General features: G+C 39.0%; 1 long non-coding RNA gene across 1 annotated transcript; it reads left to right on the forward strand.

Moving 5' to 3' along the window:
- The first annotated feature begins 3,981 nt into the window (after positions 1–3,981).
- LOC137946927 (uncharacterized) lies at positions 3,982–6,103 on the forward strand. The gene is made up of 2 exons (XR_011111087.1): positions 3,982–4,124; positions 5,534–6,103. It is a non-coding gene; the product is annotated as an uncharacterized lncRNA (long non-coding RNA).
- Positions 6,104–8,006: the final 1,903 nt, after the last annotated feature.

Here is an 8,006-nt window from a genome sequence, read left to right on the forward strand (position 1 = left end):
ATCTACCCTACCACTCTCATTTAAACCCATGACACTTGACAGGTTCAATTGTCAAACTTGTCCAGCCATGCCAACTCATTTCTAAATTATGTCCCCACCTTGGTTTTCATCTTTCCAACTTTATAGTTATAAAATTTAAAAATAAGATTTATGTAATATTGTTATAATCCTATAATTTTATGACATGAAAAAAGTTATAATACAATTTAATATGAATTTTTATTAAATGAAGAATTATTTATAATAAAATAATGTATATTATATATTTTAAAATATATATATTAATTCATAGTACCATTATTTGTTAGCTAAAATAATGATATTTGTAAGAGTTCACACTAATTATTTCAATAGTTTTATTTTATTCCAAAAATAAATAAAATAAGTATGACTTTTATTTAAAAATATGTATAGATAATTATGTAGTAGATAACATGATTATCTAAAATAATATATAATATAATAAAAATATACATTATTAAATAAAAAAAATAAAAAACATTTGGGTTGTGTTATGAAAAAGCAAGAACATGAGGAAGTTCAAACTCTTTCAATTCAAATGTGCCAAGATGCTCTCCCCATCTCCCTCCTCCCCCCGGTTGTTGTCACGGGCTAAAGACAAAAAAAAATTCTTAGACAGTGGTTTCCAACCTCTTAGGGGTCTTTTAGTGTCTTTTTTTTTAAGAAATATTGGAAAGACATATCTAGTAAAAATACGTTTATAAGGACTATTAGTGCCTTATGATTCTTGAAAATATTTTTTTAGCTGAAAAATTATTTCTAAGAAAATCATATAAATTTATAGGTAAGATTTTCTAGCCAAGATGACACAAAAAACTATATAAAAATTATTTAATAAGTATTTTGACGATTGATGTTGTAGTATTTTTAGCACAAGGTAATTTGTCATCGTAATTTTGTATTTGATATTTTATTTTATTACAAAATTATCAAATGGTAATGTGTGAGATTGATTATTAAATTTTATTTATTTTTATAGGAAAAAGCATTAACAGGTCCATTCAATTTCCTTTAAAAGCTCTAAAAATTATCATGTAATTATTTAATAAGTCACTAATATGATTTTATATGAAGGTTTATTTGGAACTGTATATTATATGAAAAGTTATTTTCCTTGGATATAAATTTTCAATCGGGGCACTAATGAGACCTAAGTGGAAAGGGGAAATCTCTCATTGGAAAGTAAAAAAATAGCCTTATTCTTCCCAAAGATTTTTTCTAAAGATATCCTACTAATAGTGATCACACCAGTTGTCAAGAGAGTACAACCGCATTTATGTTTATTAAGCAAAAGTCAAGTTAACATAAATTTAATTTATAAGTATTATACATCAAGTTTTAGATTTTAAAATCAACAAAAAACGATAATACTGTAATAAACCTTTCCACTAAGAAAAAGCTGTCAAGTTTTAAGTTTTATTGTTGCATGTATATATAAGCTCACGGTCCAAGAAATAAGACTATTCCACAAAAATTTAAGCATCTAAGCATAAGATTTTGAGGATAAACCACACTTTTACTTGTAGAAATTAGGATCTAGATACCCATCAAGAAGCTTAATTTCTTATTTGGTGATATAAGAGTACTTGTACCCCTAATGTGCCCTGAACTAACTATATTAAGTTGTGATATGACTAGTCTAATCCCACTCAGATTTTTAAATACCCCAAGTGAGGTCCCAATTGGAAGTGTGAATTGTTTAACTCATCTTGGATGACCCATTAATTAGTATCCAATAGGGTTATCTTAGTAAGTATTGTTAGCCCCTAATTAACCAGTGTTACCAACTAATCCAATCGAATGGTAAACCAGAGACATGTTTGTGAATTGCATTAATTCTACTTGACGTAAGTCACTTAATAACTGATACTAACCGCATTAAGTCTAAGTAACAATGCTAGTATAAATAAGCAGTGTTATAATGTCCTAATATATTTATAATATAATAAAATAATATAAGATAAGAGAAACGCTTTTGGGACTGGGACACGTCCGTGGGACCCGTCTGGAATCAAGAATTTTCTCTTTAGCTTTGAGAAAAGAAAGAAAACAATGTTGATGAGCCAGCGGATATTGACCAAAATTTATCGTCGGAGATTGACGATAAGGAGAATCCTAAGTGCCACCTGGGAACACATTACAGGTCAGCATCTCCACTATGCTGGCGTGGAAGTGCGGACCACGGTACGTGCCCACTCTCCAATAGTGGAATTCGTGTCGGTCGCCCCTTTTGATTCTTTTTCCTGACATTCTGGATTTATCGAATTTATCCGCGAATATCACTTTAAATATATAAATATCGGGTTTTGATCAGAGACCTGCAATAAATCTCATGCGTGGCATCACGACTTGCCTGTGAGAACCCGACACGTCTCCTGTGACTTTAGCAAGTTTTGAAATAGTGACGTGGAGAGAGATGCCGAGAGTAGGAGAGTGTCTCATTCAATCGACACGTGGCTCTCTTGGAGAAGATTTGTGAGGTCGGAGCGGACAACGTAGGCGAAGCGGGGACAGAGTCACCGGCGGTCGACAAGTGAGCTCACTGACCGGCGCGGTCGGTTGTCGGTGCCGAGTCTCCTCATGAAGTTGTTACTACCGACCGGCAATTACTCGGCCGTTGGTTGACATGATGACAATAATGATCGCGAGTGAAAAGGAGGATGATTTTGACTGAATCTATGGTTCCGGCAGACAGGCCTCTAAATGGTATATCGTTTTATTTATATTCCGTATTTTAATATGTGGTATTATAGATATATTAAATAAGTTTTTTTATATTATTTATTTATTTATTGAATCCTAAGTGCCACTCTATCATATTTGAAGAATCACATAGGAATTTAAATTTAATTTTAAAACAATATCTAGCATATTTGAAGAATTTACACTCATTAGTACTTAATTCTGACTAATAATTTGTTCTACTTCCTCCTAATTTGATTTGTGCTTTTATTTATGAATTCGGATTGACCCAACCCAACTTAAGGAACTGGACCCAGGTTGATTCCGATTCCGGGTCCAAAACCCTGTTTAAATTATGCTCCATATACCAAACCAAATCAATGTTAAGACTATGAAAAAGAGTACTCGTGATTCTCAATCTTCTTAAAAAACTACGCTTCTTTCACCCGATACTCACCCTCTGTAGCGTTCCGATTTTAAACCGATGTTTCGGTTCGTGGTCGGAGCGCGGATTCGTTTACACTTAAAAACATGTGTTCCACACAAGCCGATGAATTGGATCACCTCTGCCGATGCCACGCCGCGGAACCAACCCATCCTTCTTAATTAAATAATTATTATTTTTTTAAAAAATAGTAATTCTCACCCAGGACATATCTCGACAACCATCTCTTTCCACGTTCGAGATTTTTGCTTCTACACGTCTCTTCTTACGAGTAAAACTGTGGGCCCCTTTCCGGCCTGGGCGAGTTGAAAGCTTGAAATCGAAAGGCGGGACGGACCACAAACGGCTACCCTCTTTTTCTCCACCGTCGCGTCTTTATTCGAAAAAAAAAGAAAACTAAAAGAAAAAGCAAGCGGGAAAAGGAGAGACTGCCACGTGTCGGTCACTTCAGCGGGGGATTATAGTCCCGAAGCCGACTATCCTGACTGGGAATCGGAGTGAGGAGTAGGCGGAAACCAGAGGAGCGAAGAAGGGAAAAAAAAAAAACAGGGGAATAGAGTGGAGAGTAGAGAGAAGCATCCGCCTGGCGCATGCTTCGAGAAACGTGTTTCCAAACTGTTTGATACTATCAATATATTATGGTTGGAGCTCTCGTCTCTCTCAGCCGACAACGGAGGGGTCGCGATCGATCGACTGTGGGGGCTTTCGATTTCTTATTGTGAATTGGATTTGAGGTGGAAGATCTGTTAGGTGAGGGGGGCGGGGTTGGGGGGAGGAGTGAGGAAAGAGGGGGATTGGTGGGGGGAAGGAGGGGGTGGGGGAGGAGTGCTGGCTTTGTTTCGGGAGTTGCGGGTTGGGGTGACGTGTAGGCGGAGGATAAAGGTGGTGCGGGTGATGGATTGGTGGCACAAGATGTTTTTCCCCATGAGAAGAGCTTGGTTTGCCGTCGCTTCTCGACTCAGAGTTCGTAAAAACGGTAACGTTTGCACGCCTCTGTTCTTCTCCTTCCTCTTACTTCTCCTTTTTTTTTTTTTTTTTTTTTAAATTCTTTTGTATGCGTTCTAATTTATGTTGATTATGTTAAATTTGGGCTGTAGAGGATGTAGTTTGATTTATGCCGTATGCCTCCGGGAATACTAATTATAGAATTCTTCTGATCTTACTGATCATCTAGTCGATCTGCTTGAGCGCACGGATAAATCACCTGCGCTAGTTAAGGGTCATAATCATTTAAATTCTTTTATTTCCTTTGCCTGTAAATTTTATAGTTACTCGTTCATTTCATTTTCTCACAGAGCTGCGTCAGTTCTATTCTGCTAGAATATGAATCGTTTAAAGAAATTTGACACGGGTCCTGGGGCAATCTTGTTGGGTTGAAACGAAATTTCAATTTTAAAAGACACAAACAAGAAAGTCTGTGGAGTCTTTAATGCCGCGAACAATGAAATTCGCCGTCGATCGAAACGTGCCGTGGCGTGTGTTAGTTGCCACCACTTTTCGGTTCTAATCTGTCCATTAATCGCAAGTGGTCTTCTTTCTGCCTCATCTCGATGGATAAAAAGTGAAAACTTCTTTGTTCTACTTTTGAATCTTTCGTGGTCATCTCTTTAATTGGGAAATCTCTGTTCATTCAGGTAACTGAGATTGTCGCAGTCGTTTTTTTCCCCCTTTATCCACTCTGACATGCACTGGGGATTAATTTTTTTTCTGAAGATAACTCTTTGATTAGATCATTTCCCCTCCCCTTTCTCTGATGTGGTAATCTTGGCCGTCCACCTTCATTTATCGTCTCCCTCGGCCGTCATCGTGGGCGGCGGTATCTGAGAAAGGTGTTATTACGTATTACATTTCGTAATTGGTAAACGGACAGAATCTAACGGTCAGATGTGCGGTCCCGAGAAATGAGAATCGCTCCATCGAGTACTTTCGGTGGGCGGACTGCGTAGGGTGGGCGGACGTCGGCACAGTGGTGTTATACTTTAACTTACTAGGTTTTGCAATTTTTTAAAAGGTCTAGAGGTGGACTGGTTGCTACACCAACCGTACACGTGTATGGAATACTTCCGTTGGCCCCTTCCACAATATGTGGTGGTTTCAGTGTTGTCCTTTTCTCTACCCAGACCAGGGACCATCACTGTGGATGCGGGGTTGGCCTTTCTGTAGCTTTCTTGTACAGTTTATCTGATTAATTTCCCCTTATAATTTCTATTTTCCATTGTCTATATCGCTGAATCGTGATCGATTATGAATCACGGAAAAAGGTTCCACGGGAGAATGACCGTTAGATGATGATATCTTTTTGGTGCGCCTTTCAGATGTTTGATGAATTGATTTTCTCTGTAGAAAGCGCGTGGGTATTCATTTGGTGCTATGTTGTTGTCACAGGAGGGGGACTTCTGAAGCTACATAACGACGTGCAGACGTGCGGGTATGAAGACGTGCAAGTGATGTGGGAAATGCTGCGGCGGTCGGAGACGGAGCTGTCGCAGACGGCCAAGCGGAAACGCCCCTGCTGGAGGTTCTTCGTCTGGCCGCCCAACGCCGGAGGAAGAGCAGTCGTTTCGCTCGACCGCGCCCAGTGAACTTGTATGTTTATCCATTTAATATACATGGCTCACGTGGAGGCGTCTCACCCACAAACTCTAGATGTATAAATATAAAAAAGTCAGACAGACAAATCCTTACTGGTTACTGCTACTATTTCAGTTTTTTCTAGTCCCTACCATAAACCCTAATATGTAGACACACTCAATAAAATCTTCACAAACGGCGGAAAAAATTTCGCTGTTTTGAGTTCCACCCTAAGTGAAGTGTGTCTCGTCTTGCAAGCGGCAGAGCGGCATCATCTAGTGCTCTCTGTCTCCGTTGACTTCAAATTTGATGTGGGTGTCCAAGTGATGTTCTCTATTTATTTATTGTGTTCATGGAATGATTGGTTTTGGAACGTCTTCGTTATTGCCATTGAGTCGGCCGTCTAGACAGAGAGAGACCAGCTTTTACGAGACATTTTGCACGACCGCCTTCACATGGCATGGCCAGTCCCGCTTCCTACAGGCGTCTGGTTCATATTTTACGCGCATTATTTGATTACTTTTTCGAGCCTTAATTTACATACCCCCCAGCTGCATTTCACTTATTTGGCATCGTCGGAGCAGTTTTTCTTCTTAGAAAAAGCGGCAATGGAGAGCGTGAATGGGGGTTGAGGCCCTCGAAAGCCAAAATCATTACGATCCCTGTTTGTCTTCTGTTTGCTTAGCTGAGCACATGAGTCTTAATTATCATACACATCGAGCGTTTCAGGAAAACTGTACATTGTGTCACGTGCATCCTTCGATGGGGATTTGAGTGGTGGGCCTGGTTCAAGATTATACCAGATTGTTGGCTGGCCCCATTCGTACCTTTCTATGTTTGATAGGAACAAATACAATGAGATTTTATCCCATAACTAAAGGTATTATTCTAATCATTTATCATTTTATTCGTATCTCAAATAACACCAGAACATTATTTAACTTCATCTCTTGTTTTTAGAACCAGAACTTTAGAACCAGAACGGTGCACTTCTTTCCCTCCCAATTCAGTCTTTTGAGATGGAATAAGAATAAAGGGGAGGACACCTCCCACTGTATTATTACTTGGAATAATCATAGGCCTCAAAGCCGGGAAAGATGGAAAGCTATAAAAAAAAATCAACACTGATTTCATTATGTCAGTACACACTACTTACTCCCACTCTCCCTCCTCTCGTATAAGATCAAATGATTGCGTTTATAGTCCCAAATCGAATGATCACAAAAGAAAACGGATGATTCAAAGAAAGAAGGAAATCTTCCAAAACCCATGATGACCAGAAATTGTATCAAGGAAGCTGCCTCAGTTGATTGCTAATATATATATGAATTTCAAAGAAAAGATAAAAGAAGAGGTCGGAAATAAACAAATAGAGACACAAGTTTGATATGGATTTAATGCTCTTGCCTGTATACAACTCAAGTTTGCTCTCTCCATCTTTCTGAAACTGGGCTCTAGTCGCCTCTGCACTTTCTTTCTTCCCTCCTGTGTTAGAGAAGCCTCAGTTGATTGCTCGACTTCCCTCTTTCGTTCCAAACTGGAATTATTTAAAGCATTGATGACCTCACTGTGGTCGTAGTGGGAAAGCGCTTGCAATTAACAAACCCAGCTTACCTAACATCAATAGGGACAGCTTCTGAATGGTTTTAGTAGTCTTATTGTGAAGCTCATTGGACAAATTTAGCAATGATAACCAGTTGACATGGAGCTTGGAGCTTTTGCATAAGCAGAAGCATAAAAAACTAAGTTGATGCCTTAATATGTAAATAGGGAAAAAGCATGATGCTCGAGGCCAGGTATTTGACAAAAGTGACATCATCTTCCCACAAGTCTCTTCAAAGTCCCTCCAATGTTGAAAGGGGGTAAAGCACCTTCCATGGTACTCCTTTTTATTCTACGAAAGGAAGGCATTGCCTTCAGAAAGCGAGATGAAAAGATGGACAGAGACTTGCTTCCTTTAACACAATCATGGTGTTGGGTAATGACTGAGACTTGCTTCCTGAGTACACCAGGAGAAGACTTGCTTCCTGTTGGGTTGCCCCGCCCCGACGGGAGTTAAAAAAAAAAAATTTACCGGGACTTGAATGGGCTCCCAAAACATCATATTTATTATAGATATCGGTGATAAGCCCATCATTAGACCCCCAGACCATCGCACACAAATTGGAGTCCGCTGATTTGTAGCTGTCCACGAGCCATGCACGTCCAAATCTGTCGCCTATCGCGGGCCAGTGTTTCTTAGCTGCCCCATCCAATTTTGTTTGTACCATGGCATATTAAGTTTGGT

This window comes from Aristolochia californica, unplaced genomic scaffold (assembly GCF_029961685.1).
Source record: "Aristolochia californica isolate CCGP_79_NKW_82.1479 unplaced genomic scaffold, dmAriCali1.0.hap1 SCAF_12, whole genome shotgun sequence".
Lineage (NCBI taxonomy): Eukaryota > Viridiplantae > Streptophyta > Magnoliopsida > Piperales > Aristolochiaceae > Aristolochia > Aristolochia californica.